The 19,755-nt window shown below is 35.1% G+C and overlaps 1 protein-coding gene and 1 long non-coding RNA gene across 6 annotated transcripts in view; one reads left to right on the top strand and one right to left on the bottom strand.

Annotated features, from left to right (window-relative positions):
- The window catches only part of KCNQ5 (potassium voltage-gated channel subfamily Q member 5), a 489,286-nt gene that overhangs the window by 57,697 nt on the left and 411,834 nt on the right, over nucleotides 1-19,755 (top strand). The gene's annotated exons all lie outside the window — the stretch shown is intronic.
- Nucleotides 9,930-11,537, bottom strand: LOC148107499 (uncharacterized). The gene is made up of 3 exons (XR_015722196.1): nucleotides 11,473-11,537; nucleotides 10,896-11,005; nucleotides 9,930-10,069 (listed from the first exon to the last, which is right to left on the bottom strand). It is a non-coding gene; the product is annotated as an uncharacterized LOC148107499 (long non-coding RNA).

The raw sequence follows: 19,755 nt of genomic DNA, 5'->3' as shown, positions 1-19,755 counted from the left end.
TTGTTTCCTTTGCTGTGCAAAAGCTTTTTATCTTGATGAAGTCCCAATAGTTCATTTTTGCTTTTGTTTCCCTTGCCTGTGGTGACATGTCTAGTAAGAAGTTGCAGCCAAAGTCAAAGAGGTTGCTGCCTGTGTTCTTCTCTAGGATTTTGATGGTTTCCTGTCTTACATTAAGGTCTTTCATCCATTTTGAATTTATTTTTGTGTGTGTTAGAAAGTGGTCCAGTTTTCCCAAACTCATTTGTTAAAGAGACAGTCTTTTTTCCATTGGATATTCTTTCCTGCTTTGTCAAAAATTAGTTGCCTATATAGTTTTGGGTCCATTTCTGGGTTCTCTATTCTGTTCTGTTGATCTAGGTGTCTGGTTTTGTGCCAGTACCATACTGTCTTGATCGCTACAGCTTTGTAATATAGCTTGAAATCTGGAATCATGATGCCTCCAGTTCTGTTTTTCTTTTTCAGGATTGCTTTGGCTATCTGTGGTCTTTTGTGGTTCCATATAAATTTTAGGAGTATTTGTTCTAGCTCTGTGAAAAATGCTGGTGTTATTTTGATAGGGATTGCATTATATGTGTAGATTGCTTTGGGTAGTATAGACATTTTAGCAATGTTGGTTCTTCCAATCTGTGAGCATGGAATGCTTTTCCATTTCTTTGTGTCCACTTCAGTTTCTTTTCTTTTTTTTTTTTTTAAGATTTTATTTATTTATTTATTTATTTATTTGAGAGTGAGAGACTGAGATAGCGACAGAGAGCAAGAGCAGTGAGAGAGGGAGAAGCAGGCTCCCTGATGAACAGGGAGCCCAACGTGGGGCTCAATTCCAGGACCCTGGGATCATGACCTGAGCCAAAGGCAGACGCTTAATCGACTGAGCCCACCCAGGCGCCCCTCCACTTCAGTCTCTTTCATCAGTGTTGTCTAGTGTTCAGAGTATAGATCTTTTACTTCTTTAATTAGATCTATTCCTTGGTATCTTATTGTTTTGGGGATCAATTCCTCAATTTCTTTTTCTGTTGCTTCGTTATTGGTGTATAGAAATGCAACAAATGTCTGCACATTGATTTTATATCCTGCAATTTTGCTGAGTCCAATTCTAGCAATTTTTTGGTAGAGTCTTTCAGGTTTTCTACATAGGGTATCATCTTGTCTGCAAATAGTGAAAGTTTGACTTCTTCCTTGACAGTTTGGATACCTATTGCTTCTTTTTGTTGTCTGATTGCTGAGGCTAAGACTTCCAATACTATGTTAAATAGTAATGGTGAGGTAGGCATTCTTGTCTTGTTCCTAACTATGGGGAAAAGGCTCTCTGTTTGAGGATGGTATTAGCTGTGGGTCTTTCATATATGGACTTTATGATGTTGAGGTATGTTCCCTCTATCCCTGCTTTGTTGAGGAAAGGATGCTGTATTTTGTCAAATGCTTTTTCTGCCTCTCTTGACAGGAACATATGGTTCCTATCCTTTATTTTCTTAATCCGGTGTATCATGTTGATTGATTTACGAATATTGAACCTGCAGAATTTTGACTATTAAAAATGTCACATGAAATGATTAAACATTTCTTGTTCATTCAAAGTTCCTGCGTTTGGGAACTTAATTTACTGATGGTCCTTCTACAGTTAATTTTGAAGTTTAAAATAAACTTCATGGAGACAGCCCTCTGGAGTCCTCTGGTTAGAATACAAATAGAGTGCAGCTGTTCTCCAGTGTGTGGAGATCTCTCCTGTCACAAGTCAGAAGAGAATGATGAGAGTTGTGACAGAGACGCAGGGACTAGTGGCCAGAAGGTCATGAGTCTACTTCCTCTCTGGATAGTGTTAGCCTCCACAGAGGAAAAGCAAAACAAAATCCCAAACCAAAAGAGATGTTCTGCAGTCTCAGGCAGCATCCCCAAGCTCATGCAGACCCTTCCCAAACATAAACATTTGTTACAAGGGACACTAGGCAAGAGAGCCCTGAGCATTGCCTCCAAAACGTGAGGAGCATCTGGGGTGGGGAGGGTCTGAAGCAGAATCCTTATGCACAGTGTAAAATGCATTTGTGATCGATGGACACCAGAAGATTTCAGTCCCTTGGAAAGATAAATTTCTGAAGTGGCAGATTTTGTAGTACCTGGGAAGTTGTGATCAAATAAAAATTCAAAGACTATATATACTCACGCTTACAAAGTATTAAGCAAACTGTAGTTTATCTGTGTTCATCATATTAAGTTTTTGTCACTGTTATTGTTGAGATAAAATTTACCTATATGAAACAAAGTACAATTTGTTGTACTTTGTATAAAGTAGTTTAATTATAGTTTTTTTTAGTTGAAGACAACTATTCCTGATGCAACCCCAATGCTGAAGGAACAATGAAAAATAAAACAAAATCCCATAGGAAGTTGACAGTGTCTGATTCAGTAACTGATTTATCTTCTATTTTAAGTTATTTAAGAGTTAAACACTACAAGATTACATTTGTAACATGTGGATTTCAAAACTTAACTGGAATAGCATGAAAAACATGCTGTTTCTACAGGATCCTTTTGCCATGCATTCATACATGGTCACACTCCCATGCTTATTAATTTCATGGTCATCATCATCATCATCATATTTTCAAGTTACTCTTCCTAAATTTTTGACCTGCTTCCAATTCTCTATGTTTTGGTTCCCACTCCTCTTTGCCTTATCTCCTTCATTTTATTGTGTTTCATGAAAGCAAGGCTTGTATCCTATTTAGGGTTGTGGGGAGAGACCACTAGTAAAATTTCTTGTCATACGTTGTTGAGTTGAATTGACTTAAACAATGTAAAACGTTGATGTTAGCAATGACTAGGTATCCTCCTACAAGACTTACAGTGGAAGAGGCAAAACCTATGTGGTATCAAACGCTGCTACTGCCAATGCTGATGTCAACGTCTCTGCTCCCCCAGGCACTTAGAATGCTTAATATGGGGTAACACGTACATGACTTCTAGAATCGTGTCCAAAAAGCATAACAGCCCAATAGTTTAGATTTCTTAAGCCGCAATAGTGGAAGTGTATTTTTTCCAGTTTTTTCCATTCTTTGACTCATAAGAAGGATGCTAATGTATAGTATATACTAAATATCATGAAGAGTACTATGCATGAGTTATATATAAGTAGGCTTCAGAGAGTATAAAAAAGAATGCAAATTACACACAACCCTTATTTTTTCCCTAATAATAGATTAGCAATTGTTATGTATCAGATAATGATTCAGAAATATCTAGAATCATTAACTGTTTAGTCATGGAATGTATTAGCTTAAATTGGCTTTTTTTTCTTAGTATAGATTTTTGAAAGCTTGAACTCAAGTTAAAGATCAGTAAATTCAAAAGGTCTCAGAGTACTTGACATAATATATTTGAAATGCATATTTATTTCTTTTACCTCTCTGTTTGCATTAGACTTGTGTCAATTATATGGTTCCTCTCTATAGCCTCAGTAATAAATAGATTTCAAGTTGGAATGTATAGTTCTATTTTTACAAGTATTGTTTAGAAACCAATTTATAAACCCTGTGATTTATGAAGTATTTGTGAACAAAACTCCCAATGTCTTTGGAATGCTGCAGATGAAAGAGGGTCTTGTATTGAGCAATTTGCCAGTTTGAGACCTGCCTTTTACAATTGCTCTGCATTTGACCCTTTAGTCCTATTTTGAGTTACCAGATGAAAATAAGGTTTCCCTTCAAGTGGTGGTTGCTAAGGGCAACTGCTACTGACGCCAAAAGATGAATACTCTACCTCCTTAGTATAATGCCTACTTTGTGAGCTAAATAAAGAGCTAGATTGCAGAGAAAGAAGTCATATAAATTTGAAATATCAAAAAAGGAATAGAAACAGGAATATTAAAGATGTGAAAATCAAAAAGAGAATTACAATCAGCAGTTTTTTAGTAACTGCCTGATATTTTGGATAGCTATCCTAATCTCCTGGGTACTCTGCATTTCCACCCATCATAGCTAGAAAATTAGCAACGTTTGCTGGCACAAGACTTTCTTTTGTAGCACAAATATTTCTTTAGTTCTTAGTGGATTTTGGAAAAATGTAAGTGAGAGTCTGATGGAATACATACTGAGGTATTTGTCAACTTTCTGTCTCGTACCTTCAAAGCACAGATAACTTTTGCCATCACAATTGCTTTATGCTGTTTGGAAAATTAGTAGCAAATTCTAACTGCCGTTGAGATAATAGATTGTTTTTTGGACATGTTGGTTTTCCTAGTCAATAGAAAGTGTTTATAGCAGCATTCATAATTGCTTTGACCAAACTGTGCTACTTTAATATAGCCTTTGCTATGATTGCAAAAATCTTAAATTGTATCCTAGGCATTGCTGTTCTTGAAGGGTGAGTTCATTACTCTTTTATTGGCATCTGCTCCGTGCCAGGAGTCACAGACTGATTGGGAAAATGGACATAAAATCAAGTAATTCAGATTAATATACTGTGAGCTATAATCAAGGCATAAACTAGATGTTATGGGAACACAGAGGAAGAACTATGTTCACTGACTGTCAGATTTAGCTGTGGATGGATGTGTGTGAGAAACATCTGCCTGCAGCGGAATCACTTCCTTGATTACCAAGGTTCATCCAACTGGTCTGTTTGTTTCTTTGCATGTCTCTTTCCTTCCTCTCAACTTCTGAAATTAACTTGTTGATTAAAGAAGGTGACTCAGCTAGGGAAGATTCTTCTTCCCAAAGTAGAGAGAGGCTGGGATATGGGTTCCTCTTCCCAAGATTCTGCGAATACATCCTATGTGAGCATGAATGTTTTTGACATTTTCTTTTTCTTTTTTCTTTTTTAAATTTTTTATTTAAGTTCAATTTAATTAACATATACTGTATTAGTTTCCGAGGTAGAATTTAGTGATTCATTAGTTGCACCCAGTGCTCATTACTTCCAAGTGCCCTCCTTATTACCCATCACCCAGTTACCCCATCCCCCCACCCACCTCCCCTCCAGCAACCCTCAGTTTGTTTCCTGTGGTTAAGAGTCTCTTATGGTTTGCCTCCCTCTCTGTTTTCGTCTTATTTTATTTTTCCTTGACATTTTCTAAGATGCCAGACAAAGAGGAAAAAGAACTCTAGAGACACAGCTTGGAACAACCTCTGTTTCTCCTTTTTCCCAAGACAGACCTAAATTAAAATGAGTCGTCCTGCCCTGGTAAGATCCTGTTTATCAGGCTTTATGTCCTGATGTACTTGATTTAGAAAATATGGTAAATGTAGCAAAAATGCACAGGAATGAAGGAGGACCTGTGAGGCACTGAATTGACATTAGAAACTAAGCCTATAAGGACATACTATAGGAGGTTTTGTACGGAATACTAAGAAGTTTGGATTTTGTGCTCCAGGCAGAGAAGCCATCAAATTTTTCAACAAGAGAAGACTTGTGATCATTTTTTCAAAAGATAATAATTCTAGTACCAAGATGGAGAATATATTGGGTTTAGGTTTTCAGGAAAGAGATTGAGCTTGGAAGTATAAATTTATGAGTTGTTAACTTATACATAATAATTAAAGCCATGGATAGGAAGAACCAAGGAAAGCAAGGAAAATAAGCAGGAAAGAAGGAAGGAATGTTTAGCAGTATATGTGACTGTAGATAAATGAAGGAAAAACAAGCAAACAGGACTGTGAAGGGGTGATTAGAAAGAAGAGAACCAGAAAAGTGTGTTTAGGGCCAATCAAGGAATGCATTTTAAAGTAGAGGAGTTGGTAGGGGTGCCAAATGCTCCCCAGGAGTCAAGTAGGATGATAATTGAAAAAGTACTAGTGGACTTGGCAATCAGAAGGTCATTTGAACCTTAGTGCTATTTGGATTCACTTCATAAGTCTTATTTGTTAAAGAAAAAGTCTGTTAGTACTGGGGTAAGAAATTTTCTAGGGGGCAAGAGAGGAAATCTAATGGAGTAAAAGTTTCTTTGGAGGGAAAAAAGTTGGGATTACAGGAAAATGAAACTAATCTTATGGCACTAAAGAAAGTCCTAACCATAGAATTATAAGACTATTACTGGTTGTTTATATTGTGCCACCATAGGCCAACATCCCACCTAAACTGTTTCAGAGAGGTGAATATTTTAATTGCTTATATTGAATCCAAGTTTTGAGCTAATAAGCAGACATATTAAAACTAGCACCCCACTGATTTAATTTGGAGAGAGACATTTATATTAGCTGTTTCTAAGACTTGTCTTTCAACCTTTCTCAAAACCATAGTTATTTCACAATTGGTTCTCAATTTTGAAAGTAGAACTGCTATAATAAAAAAAAAATATATGGCTTTAGAGGTTTTAGTTCCTGAAAGTGTCAGAACTCCGTGTTTCTCTTTTCTTTATTCTTTTCACTGGTTTTTGGAGAACATTGATTAGCTTACATTTTCAGATTTAATTTCTTCCTTTGGGCCCTTATTTGTGAATGCCAACTGCCTTCTGCCCAGCCAAAACTAGGACAGTCCCATTCTAGCCCACCCTGTTGTAAGCAGCAAGCTCATGGAGGGTAGTGAGAAATTGTACTTTTTTGACTGTGTAAAATATGGACAGTTGTTTTTTTTCTGGTAATTGCCCTCTTCGATATTTCACAAGATATCATTTTCATGAGAAATAGTTCACAGGAAATATGCAACATCTGTGCCCCTCCAAGAGGCCTTGCATGGGGTGTGCCCCTGTGGCCGGGAGGCGGACTTGGTTTGCAGATAAACTAGCTGGATGACTGAGGGTTTCTGTCATTTTGGTCTGAATGCTTGACATGGTAACAGACACATCCTTTCTTTGTGTCTGTCCTTTATTCTTACGGGTTGAGAGATGTAGATGCGTTATGTGGCAGAGTTAGGAGAAAATGCACTGGCCCAGAAAAATGGAGTACTGGGCTTTAGTTCTGTCTTGGGCCCATATTAACCCTGTAACTCTCTACGGGCAAGTCAGTGAAGCTTTCTGAGTCTGAGTTTCCTCATCTCTAAAATAAAGGCAATAATGCACCCTGATGACCTCACCAAATGGCTATGAGGATCCAGGGAGAGAACACCTGAAGAAGTGTGCTGTTGTTGCTGCATTGGAACTACACCATTCTCTGTTAGAGGACAAGTACTATCTAGATATTTGTACACATAAATGATCATTGTTGTAAAACAAAGCACCACATGTCTGTATTTCATGACTCAGTTCCATTTCAAAAGGACATTAATTTCAACCTGAGCTCAATAATGTTTTCTTTCCTCATTTTTAATTATGAATTTTTAAGCTTACAGTAAAGTACAGAAAATCATAGCTATTCCTGTACCTTCCTCATAGCTAAAATGGTCATACCATTTTGCATCATTTCCTTTAGATTTTCTTGCAAACAAATGAAGTTTACAGATACTGCTGAAACCCCACCTTCCCATCCGTTTCTTCCCTTCTCTGAGTGTTACTATTATCTTTAAGTTGGCATCTATCAGTCCCATGCATGCATGTATTTGTCCTTTTATTACACATCAGTTTTTCCATAATATATATAATTATAATATTTATTTTATATATGTGTATGTATATGATATATGCACACATATACATATACTGTTGTTTTGGAGGATTTAAACTTGTACACAAATTATTTCATTCAGAAATAATGTTTTGGGAGATTCATTCATGTTACACATATAGTTCTAGTTCATTTTAACTTGGAAAGAGAATGTGATTTCTTATATTACTGTTAAGAGGGTAAGTCTGGGCAAATATTTAGTGGAGCAATTTGGAAATACTGAGTAAATTTCAGAGAATGTATACCCTATGACCCACAAATTTCACTTTTATACAAAATCTTTAGAAACTGTCACACGTGTGCAAAAAATGTGAATAAGGTGTTTGATAGCCGTGATTTTAATAATGAAAACGTGGAAGGAATCTAGTGAAATAGACAAATGGTGCACTACTATATAACAGCTAAAATAGCATTTTAATAAAGCAGTGTATGGTTATCTTAGAAAAATGATCAAACTATTAAAAACATATACAAATAATACTTGAGAAAATCTATATGTGAAAAATTACTTAATTTGAAATCTTATAAAGCGAAGTATATTCTCTTACACCTCACTCACTATAATTTTTAAATAATCTATTTTTGCTCTGAACCAGTGTATTGGGATTGGAAATTTATTTATTTGCTTATTCATTCATTCATTCATTCATTCGTTCATTTATCATGTTCAGTTAGCCAACATATAATACATCATTAGTGTATTGGGATTGAATGAGCTAACTACAGGAGAAAAATAAGGCATCTCCGAAAGAGATGCAGGTTAGTAAATAGGCAAGATCTACTTTGCAATTTTATTTCAATGCTTTTATGTAATGCTGGATGGCAACTCCTTATACTATCTCAGTAAATCACAATCAAAGAAGTCCTTGAAATTAGTGTTACTTAGGGGTTCTCTGCTTTAAGAAAATCTGGCATATTAAAACATGGGCTTAAGTATATAGAAAATTGGGGATTTTCTAAAAGAGAGGGATACAAACACTTTTGGCTAAGGACATTCACAATATCCTTAATATGACTCAATATACCAAATTTATTTTTTTCATGCTTCAGGAATACATCTGTTGCATAAGAAGGAAAGGTACATCCATAATTTGAAAGGTAGTAATTTTAGTATTAAACAGTGATTGGCACATAAGTATCACATATTAATAACTGTAGTGATAAACTCTATTGAAGATGAGGATAACCAGATTATTGCTATTGCTACGCACCCTTCTAAAGTCTCATAGTTGTAGTCAATCACAATATCTTCTTTGATTTGCATATCTTGCCATGTTTATCACTGTGAGGCTGACAGGATATTCTTTCAACTCATTCTGTAACTCTAATATAAATCAGGTGATCATTAAAGTCAGACAGGGTTTAGTTTTGTGATTTCATTCTACTCAAGAATCATTGAGTGACCTTTTCACTGTGAAACAGTTTTTCAGAGAGTATTGATTCTCCCGCTCTGTTAGGATGGTTTTTACCAGTCATTCAGACTATTCACGTATATCCTAGATCCTGCCAATTATGCATTTCTGGGCACCATCTGAAATGAGAAGGGAGCAAGTGGGATGCAGGAGGAGGAAGGAAGGGCCATGTAGAATAGTTATAGAATCAAGTAACTCATGATGGGTCACAGCTGTGTTTATTTCAGCAGCTTCTTCTGCTGAAATTTGGAATATAAATTCTAGGTTTATTCCTGGAAGAACATTTTTCTTTCAACTATATGCAAAGAAAGCAGGTGAGGGCAGCAAAACAAACTGTAATCTGAGATGAATTTCAGAATTGGAAAATTTAGAAGAAATGAGGAAGTGAGAAAGTTTTGCTCTAGTCTTCTTTCTGGTATGAAATATTATTTATCAGATGACTATGTCAGGTTCAAACTAACAGTGAGCGAAGATGAGATCAGTGGCTAATTGCTGACAGCCTGCCATTTAGAGATTCGTAAATTGTTCCACCAACCAAAAAGGGATTTAAACAATTCCTTTATTCATGCCAGCTGATTAATTAAGACCTTGCTTAGCTTTTCTCTTGACCTTTAAAATTAATGATTTAGGTAATTTTTTTTTTTACTATAAGAGTTAAATTATCCTACTTGACTGATTATATCATCAGGTTCGTTAGAAGAATGACAAACCCCCGACTTCATCGTGAGCTACATAAATATTACAATTGAAGAACAAACAATGGCTCTATTACTCTCAAGAATTTATATTTTGAGGAGATGAAGTTTTATTTAATATAAGAATCCTTTAACCACATAATTTTCATTCTTAGCCACTTAGTTTGGTTTATGTGGAGATGAAATGACTAGTTGGAAGTTTGCTTAATTTGAAAGTTTAACATAATAGATTAGACTTAAATACTCTCATATTGGAGTGCCTCTTATTACACTGTTAAATTAAACTTCTGTGGGGGCGCCTGGGCCTGGGTGGCTCAGTCGGTTAAGCATCCAACTCTTGATTTTGGCTGAAGTCATGATCTCAGGGTGGTCCATGCTCTGTGGGGAGTCTGCTTAAGATTCTTTCTCCCCTCTCCATGCATTCTTGCTCTCTCTAAAATAAATAAATAAATCATTAAAAAATTAAACTTCAGTGAGCAAATAGTTAACATTCTTGGAATATTAACTGTGTTTCCATGCATCACACCTCACTTTTCATATATAATTATTCCTTATTTCTACTTCTGTATCTGTAAAATGAAGATAATAACTAGACCCATCTCAAAGGCTTGCTTGAGAATAAATGCAATCATTTATAAAACACTTTGAACAGTAAACAATAAATGTAAGACATTAAAATCAGCTATTTTGTTCATTAAAACAGTCATAAGAGATAGGCATTATTATTCCCATTTTTAACGTGCAGGTAGCTCAACAGCTAGGAACGGGCAACACTGAGATGCAAAAAATCCCAGTTATGTTTGATTTTAGAGTCCAGTCCCTTAATTCATTCAAAAAGCTAGATAGCAATTTTTTTTTACTTTAACATATTACAAATTCTTCAAACCCTGAAATTAACAACTCCATCCCTATCATCACTATCTTAGCTCTCTCCAGGCCCATTATCTCTTATTCAGGTTGGTTTTGTTTTGTTTTGTTTTGTTTTGTTTTGTTTTGTTTTGTTTTTTGGGGATTTTGTTTGCTTTGAAGAAGATTTATCAGGGATAGTTTGAGTTTTTCTTTTTAGAATGCAATGTCCGATTCTGAGGTTCTCAACCACAGTGCCAGCTGGTGGTGGGTGTTTAACAGGTAATTTAATTCAAAGCAGTAAAACAGTACAATAAAGAACTAACATTTACAAATGACTCTTTAAACATAAATTATAACAGATACAAGATTATCCCTAAAACAACATCCCGTTCACTCCATTACAAACTTACGTGCTTTCTTGAGAGGGAAAACAGTCTCCTGGGAATCTTACATAAACTGCAGCCCCTTAATCCGCACACACCTTCGAGAGGGTCTTCCTTGCCATCATCCATCACGATTGCTGAGTTGAAAGATGAGAAAGATGGAGAATGGCTGAGCAGACCACCCTTCAGCTAAACTTCCATAGAGGTTCTCTTCCCAATTTAACTGACCAGGTGAGGAAAAACCATTTATATACCTGGGATCATCAAATACCCTGTATGTCTGGGATCAAATGACATTTTAGCTCTTCTGTCATCTGACTTCATTGCTGCTTACCTGGTGTCAGCTCATTTTAAAGTACAACATCAACAACAGCAAAAAGTTCCAGGTGGGATTCTAATACCAGAATATAGGGGACATTGTTAATAGCTGAGTTAACTAAAATAACTGTCTTAGAGGACTGATAAATTGCATATGTGCACTTTGTAGAAGGCTCAAGGTAAAAGAATGTTTAAGTGAAAGCTTTGTATTCATGAAAATCTAACAAGCAATCCAGAAAATCAGCCAAATTTTTTATATTTTGTACAAAGGTTAACCAAAACTCACATAATATTTAAGGCTTTTTATCCCAACTTCAGATCCTCTGAAACAAATTTCACTTGGTTTAACCTAAAAAAAAAAAAAAAAAAAAAAAAAGCTGTTTTACGCCTTTTTTTTTTAAACTTTTGAAAAACAAGTACCAAATATTGTGATACCAGTTTTTCAAATGAAATGCTATCCAAGAGTTAGTCATAAATTTCAAAATTTTTTAAGTAGGCAGTATTATAAATTCTATAGCTAAGAATTATTTTGTGTTTCATGCATACAGAGGGGAAAAAAAGAATATTGTAGACTGTTTTTTGATGTAATCAATAAACTCTGTATTACATCACTATACATCACTATTAGGAGAATGTTCAACTAAGTTGTTAAATTCTTTCCACATTAGAAATTTTAGAATAATTTAAAACATTAAAGGTATAGAATAATTCATAATAAATGCAATATTATTTTCTTGGCTGCTCTTCCTAATTTGTATGTATTGTCCTAGATTGTTCTTTCAGAGGAAAGCCAGTATACAAACTAATGCCTTTTCAATGAAATGCATTATGAGGGTGAAAGTGAGGCCGATCAAGGATAAAATACTAAAATCTGTGTAGCAATGTGACGTGCTTCTCAGATGAAAGGTAGGAGCCAAATGCAGTCACCAATTCCATGCAGCTCAAGGGAAACAAAGGTGGGCATTCCTGAATTATTGGTCAAGCTCAAGGAAATACAGATTTCTTTTTTTTTTTTAATGAGTATATAAAAAGGTTTAGGAAACAGTGTTTTGCAAGTGATAAAAAAGTATTAAGTTCTTGGAATGTTGCAATAAATAGCTAAGGTTCACGTAGAGAAAGATGTGTTTTTGAATTTCAAGGAACAAAAACTCCCTTTGTTTTATTTCACACTCTGTGGAAATACTTTAAGACTCAGCCCCAGGTCTGTGTGCAGCAATCAGATAAGTTTGGCTGTCGTTCCCCCATGGCCTCAGCACGTGACTCATTCATGCAGAACACTGACAGACAAACAGATTCTCATTGTCAAGGAGTATACACTACTCTACCCTTAGTTGCAATTGAAAAAAAAATGGTGACTTTACAATTAAATTCAATTTCATAAAGCTATACTTTAGGCAGATCCAAGTAAAAAAATATTACTTATATTTACTATTTTTCCAACTGTTTAGCCTTATTATCTCTTTAGAATCAGTCTTGATTCCTTTTAAAAATACTTTACTAATCTTTCTCCTGCTCTCCATCCTTGTCATCCCTGACCTTCCCCAAGCCTGTTAACTCTCCACTCAATCCGTCTCCTAACTGGAGTATTCTCCACACCATCCTCTGTACAGCCACAGGAGTAGTCTGTCAGGGTGTAGATCTATCGCCGTCACCCCTTTGCCAGAGCCCTGCAGTGGCTACCCAGCCCAGCAGAGGACAAACTCTAATAAGGGAGAGCAATCTCCCTCTGCAAAGAAGCAGCCATCTCTCCATTTACTCTCCCCTAAAACTTTGGACTCTACTCCAGGATTCCTGAACTACTTCCAATGTCTTGCCCTTTGCATCCTCTGCCTTTGCCCGTGCTGCCCCTTAATGCCCATCCCCTTTCCTTTACTCTAATTTCTCCTTTAGACTCCACTCCTAAGTCATCTCCTCCAGATGTGGGTTGGGTGGCCCTTGTTTGTGAGCCCACGGCCTGGGCCTGTTCCCTTTACTGCACTTCCATGTTGCTTCGTAATTATTTAAGTGTCTGCCTCCCCCAGTAAATTAACTTGTCGGGGATAAGGACAATGTCATAACAATCCAACAAAACCAGAAGGGCTGAAAATATCTAGTTAAACCATTTCTTAAAAAATATTTTATTTGGCCAGAACCACGGTACACAGACTTAAATTCTTGCAAAGCAGCATTTGCAAAGAAGCCAGTTCAGTCTATAAACTACCAAGTTCAGGCAGTTTAGATATATGTCAGCATTTTTAAATATTCCTTTATTTAGTCTGATTTATAAAAGCATTTTTCTATTTATCCAGTTCTGTTTGTAATATGTGTGTTAATTTTCAGCTACATTGCAAGAATGTACATGGCCCTGCAAAGGAAGTAATTACCCAGGATGAGGACATTTGATATATTTGCTGTTCTTGTGGAACTTGTAAAACTACTCATTCGAAGAGATTTTCTCTTAAAATAAGGTTTAAACTAGGGCAAATTCAATAAATGGTTCACTTGTGGCTGCTTTTAAATACCAATATTTTGTACTCCATTTTTGCGTGCCTTAAAAAATATGGCCAAACCATACTTTCCTATAAAAATAAAACTGAATCTTACCTTACTTCCCTCTGAATACTGATAACTGCACATAAGGTGTTGTGTTTTTAAATTTTATTAATAGCGTCTATTCTAGCCTTGAGCTTCACATTTTTAGATATGTTTTCATTATCATAATTAGATTTGTGGGAAGATCATCTCCTATTTTCTTCCTTTTTTAAATGTATGCAACACAAATCTTTAGAAAAAATGTTTCTTCTTATATTTATGGAACGATAGTGAAATTGTGTTAAATTTATCAAAAAGATTTTTTTTAATATCCGTAAGGACCAAACTGAAATATTTGCAAGTCATTATTTAAGACTTTAAATACATTAACAACATGCATGTTCTTTTTATGTCTTTGTAAATTGCCCTGCTTCTCATTTGTCAGAGATTACCCAGTGTGAACCCTGTAGGGATATCTGCAAGAGGTGCTTAATAAATTCTTTTAGGCAACTGCAATAATGACTTTCTTTGCTTCATATGATATACTTAGTGTTTTTACAAAACGTATAAATCACATAGAATGATGTATGCCAATATCAACTTTTAATTTAAGGGATTCCTTCCTAAAAAGAAGGGAACGTAAATATGAGTTCAAATTTTCTATATGTCTTGTTCTTGCCTTTATAAAGGTGGTCTTGGTTCTTCTGGAAAATAATTGTTGTATGTGGTGGAAAGTTATTTCCGCTCATATAAGATACTAAGTTTCCTCTTTGCTTAGAACGACCATTTCTGTAATTAGGAGTCTTTTTAAACGTGGAAGGCTATTATTTGATCTTTTCGTATCTCAGACTTCTGGCTCTATTCTCTTACCTATCTCTTGGTTTGGTGATACTATATAAAACATGTTATTGCTTTCCCTTTTTCTTCCTCTACTCCATTAAATTTATTGCATTTAAAAGATGATTACCATGCTGTTGCATTAAATATAAACATTATTTATAGAGAAGATGTTACAGTTGAAGATTTTATTATGTCCCCTTAGTTCAGAAACAAAGAGAGGCGCTCCAGTGCCCACGCAATAGCCTCGCCCAGTCTTGAAGTTATTTCTGACTTGACTCTTTCTTGGTGTCTTTGCTTCAAATAAACTGAGTTAGTCAGTGTTTCTCCAATAACTTCTGTTCTTTTCTGCCTCTCTGCCTTTGCTCAATCTATTTCTTCCACCTGATGTGATTTTCTCTCTTTTTGAGCCCAAATCCCATTCACACCAGTTCCCTTTACCACATACATGGTGACTTTCTTGATACTTGCATCCTGGGTGTCCTAAATAAGTACTTACTCCCTTTGATTTAGATGACTGAGTTGTGAGGACAGACATTCTGGGTCAGTAGAATTCACTGCATGTCTATCAATCATCAGGAAGGTCAAACAGCAGAAGCTAAAGCTAGAATATGTCTTGATATTGAATCCATTTACTCCTTTTGTCAGTGTTTGGTAAGTGTGAAAAGGAAAGATACTTTGCCTAGATATAGATGGTAGAATTGCCTCCATAGATTAAAAGAAATACTAGCTGCTTCTCTGTGGAGACATATTTTTTGAGTAAGAAAATTTAAGTTAGAAATAGGTTGCAGTGTTGAAGTGCATTTAATTGTGCAACTGTTCTTAAAAATATACCTAGCGTTTTTACTGTCAACGTATTTTAAAAATAAAGCATAGCCAATAAGATAAATGAAAATTTGTAAAGCTTAATTTCCCCTCCTGTGGGAGTTTATGTCCCTTTAAAAAGTGAGGTGGAGGATGGGGGGAGATTTTCAAAGCAATTACCAGTCCTAATTTTTGACAGAAAAACAGCTGTCAAATTTTTTACTTTGGTTACTTCCATTTGAGAGCTAATTTGTTATATTGTTACGATGTTGACAGCCTCAAATTCCCTGAAATAAATGATCAAAGGAGGAAGTCTAGTATTAGATAAAAAACGTTATTCTTTTTGATACTGTTGTCTTACTCAAAAAAAAAGAATTTTTGTGTGTGAAAAGTTAAATAAGAGAAAAATAGCAAACTGTTAAAATTAGGTATTACATTTGCATAAATTATTTTGAAAAAAGTTTTCGATGAATGTTTACTACATAAAGAGCTTGGTTAATTTACTTTGAAATCAGAAATATTAAACATTATAAAATTAAATTTGGTTTTAGTGCCACTGATAGTGTAGTTGTATTTTCTCTTTTTAGAATGAATTATTGAGTGGTTCAAGAAAGAAGGACCTTATTGGCCCCTGTAAATCTGCCTATTACTGTCTTTGCTTTTATTAAAGTGGGAGCATTAAGATATTCTGAGTATAAAATGTGAACTGGAAAAGATGTTTTCTGTTTAAGTTTGAGAGATTCTCATAAAGTTAATATTTTATAAAATATTTTGTTATAACTGAAATTTAAAAGATATCTGTTTAAAGAACCAAAAAAGGATTTATTCATTCATCCATTAGACAGGTACTGGTTCTTTCTCTTTGACAGACACTGTGGTAGACACTCAGGTTGGAGAGATAAATTATAACTATCATTCCTTGGAGATTCGCAATACAAGGAGTGAAAATAAATATATAACCAAATAAATCCAGCAGAAATAATAAATGTTATGTAGATTATGTGTATGGGGTATAGTGGAAGCACAAAGATAGTGATCATACTTGCCCATGGCCTTGTAATGGGTTCTCAAGTACATATTACATATGCTATAATATATTGATATGTATGCATATCTTTATAATTGCAATAATTTGAGAACAAATGTTAATCTGTGTATATGTACATAATAATATTTTCAATCCATTAATGGATATCAGGCCATAATTGTTTCATATTTTTCCCATGCCCAAAAAACTTCTTGATACTATACCAAACAAATGAGAAAGTGCATCAACTCCTATTAAGCAATAAATTCTTTATTTTAGTAAATTCCTAATGTGGCATACTAAACTGGTTCATGATGGCCTTGAAAGTATCAAAGTACCTTCCAAAAATATCTAAATTAAAACCAAGTCATAATGTAACCAAAAAGGAGAATGTAACTACTGCAAATGTTCATAAAAAGAAAAGTACAGAATAGTTTTTCTATAGTATTCCACATCATTAGTGATTATGAAGTATCATCTTTATCTCTTCCTTTCTTGTCAAAAGAATAATACTTAAAACCACATGTAATAATCTTCTATGCACATTCATGTTCATAAACATGAAGACATCCACACCAGCATAATCATCCTGCCTGTATTATACTTTAAGATATTTTAAGGAATATAGTTAACTTAATTATTTCTTGGTGTCCATATCAAGGACACAGGTGTCTATGTAGTAACATGGTCATATAAACTATGAGTGTGTGTGTATGTGCGGATACCCATTTAGACATGTGTACCACCTAGGGTTTCCAAATGGAAGTGGCAATTAAACTTCATAAGTGCTTTTTAGATTTATATGTATATTAACAAAGCCACCTGTTTCTTTTTAAAGTATTACCATTTCCATTACTAAATGTGAAATTTTGAGTCTCACAAATGTTGCCTATTCCACTGGAGAACCAGTTTTCATACCTTTTTAACAAATATCAAGGTACAAAGCCTAATTAAATTAATATACATCAGTATCAATTTGTATCAATAATAAAACTGTTCTGTATGTGATCATTCTTCCTCCACCTGCAGGCGTTTTCCAGCTTTTGATTGTGTGTGTGTGTGTGTGTGTGTGTGTGTGTGTGTGTGTGTTTATTTCAGAATTTTTAAAAATGGCATCATTATACTATATACTTGGATACAGTAGGAAATGAAATAAAGTTTATATTTATCAATTGAAATGAATATTATTGAAAAACATCCAGAAATAGCCCTTGAGATAAATTACAGCTAAGATAAAATGCTTAAGAATGTTCAGTTTATTCCATGATCCTTGAATCTCCTGGAATTTAAATTATACATTAACCTGAAAATAGTTAATCAAGCACAGAATAGAAACTAGATACCAATTAAAAATTTTATATGTATATGTTTAATTGTCCAGCAGCTATAAAACTTCTTAATAAAATCTGAATCAAAAAAAAATCTTCTCCTGCTAGCACTCCAGTGCAGGTGGACAAGTGTTCAGTGTCCATGCCTGGCATGGCATTTACTCAATCAGCCAGGACAGTCAAAAGTCTGACTCGGACCTTTTACCCAAAATCAGCTCCAAAACTGTAGTTCTTCTTGGTTTCCAATTCAGACCTTCCCCTCCATTTCTCTTTTATTAGTCCTAAAGCTGCTGTCCCCACCCTTGGTGAGTCTTATCATCTGATGTTAAACTGCTCATCCGTAACTTTTTTTTTTTTTTAAAGATTTTTATTTATTTATTCAACAGAGAGAGAGACAGCCAGCAAGAGAGAGAACACAAGCAGGGGGAGTGGGAGAGGAAGAAGCAGGCTCATAGCGGAGGAGCCTGATGTGGGGCTCGATCCCATAACGCCAGGATCACGCCCTGAGCCGAAGGCAGACGCTTAACCGCTGTGCCACCCAGGCGCCTCTCATCCGTAACTTTTGACTGCCTTTAAGGAAGTAACATCTCTTCCAATTCCAGCCACAGTTTTTAAGAAACCCACCTCCTGCTATTTTCCCTCCATTGACATCCTGTCATATTTCCAAAGTAACTGCCTTCTGTAAGCTCTTAAATAATTCTCTTCACCCTTTATTTATTTCTTTGGTTTCTCTCATACTCTTTTCACCCCGATTTTACATTGGACCTTTGTGAATATGTTCTCCATAACACATGAAGTGTACTTTCCTCTTAATTTTGTCTTTCCGAATCTTATCCAGTCTTCAGAGCTCATGCCATGTCATGCCTTCCAGAAATTTCACCCATGGATCCCCCTCTGGATAATCCCTAAATCTCTGAAATATTTATTAGCATACAGAGCATGTAGAACTAGTGATAAATGTTTTCTGTTGTACTACAGTGATATTATCTCTGTAACATGGACTCACTTTTTAAGAGAAGGAACCATGTCTTACTCTTCTTTTAATCCCCCTTAGAACACAAAAAGATATATCGGGTACTCAAGAAATATTTATTGAGTAGATTACAAAGGTCATTATGAAACTTTAAGGCAGTAGTTTTCAATCAGGGGCACTTTGGGACATTTGGCAATGTCTGAAGACATTTTTTAGTTGTTACAATTGGGAGGGAAGTCCTACTGGCATCTAATGAGTGGAAGCCAGGGATTCTGCCAAACATTCTAACAGTGCAGGGGAACACAACAAGGAGTTATCACAACCCCCAAATATTAGTAGTGCTGAAGTTAAGAAATCCTGCCAAAATAAATGTTACATTTCACAGTAAATAATCTAGGACCTTACATATTTCCTCAAAAGGAAGAACCTTCAGGGATTCAGCTATGGAATGCCATTATATGCATTTCTTCTCTTTCTTCCTGCTACTAATGGAAGATCAAATAAATGCTCCAGGTATAGCCAGAGGTGATTTAAAAACTAGTTCTTTAAATCCTCACATGGCTACCACAATAAAATCAAACATAAACTGAGTCTACACTGTATTTATCAAAACATGGAGAGGGACTACCTTGATCCTTTGATAAAAACTTCTTCCTAAATTGTCTGTGATCTGTGTTCCTCAGCAGTTCCTACCCTTTCTTATTCATATTACCTTCTGTAATAAGGTTGTTTCTGTCAACGTATATTTTGATGTTTAAATTTTAATTACAACTAAGTGGAGAAGTATTTATAAATTTGATTTTTTTGCACATAGTAACACATATTTCATATGTATTAAGATATGAAATTAAAGGGAGTGAGGGCAGAAAAAAATTGAGAAAAATTTTGAAATATAAAAAGGAAAATTCTTTTAGATTTCATGTCTTAAAGACATGAAATTATTTGGAATTTTACCCTATTGCAGGGAGAGAAAGTTAGATTTGAATTTTTTAACCAAATACTTTTTTCCCCAAACTTTCTTCTAGATGGAGGGACAAATCATAGTAGCAAAAGTATAGTTTCTCTTTTGGCTCATGTACTTTTCCATAA

The sequence above is a fragment of the Ursus americanus genome, chromosome 29 (genome assembly GCF_024610735.1).
Source record: "Ursus americanus isolate L20-20 chromosome 29, mUrsAme1.1.p, whole genome shotgun sequence".
NCBI classification, from domain to species: Eukaryota; Metazoa; Chordata; class Mammalia; order Carnivora; family Ursidae; genus Ursus; species Ursus americanus.
This window is presented reverse-complemented; position numbering and strand designations above follow the sequence as displayed.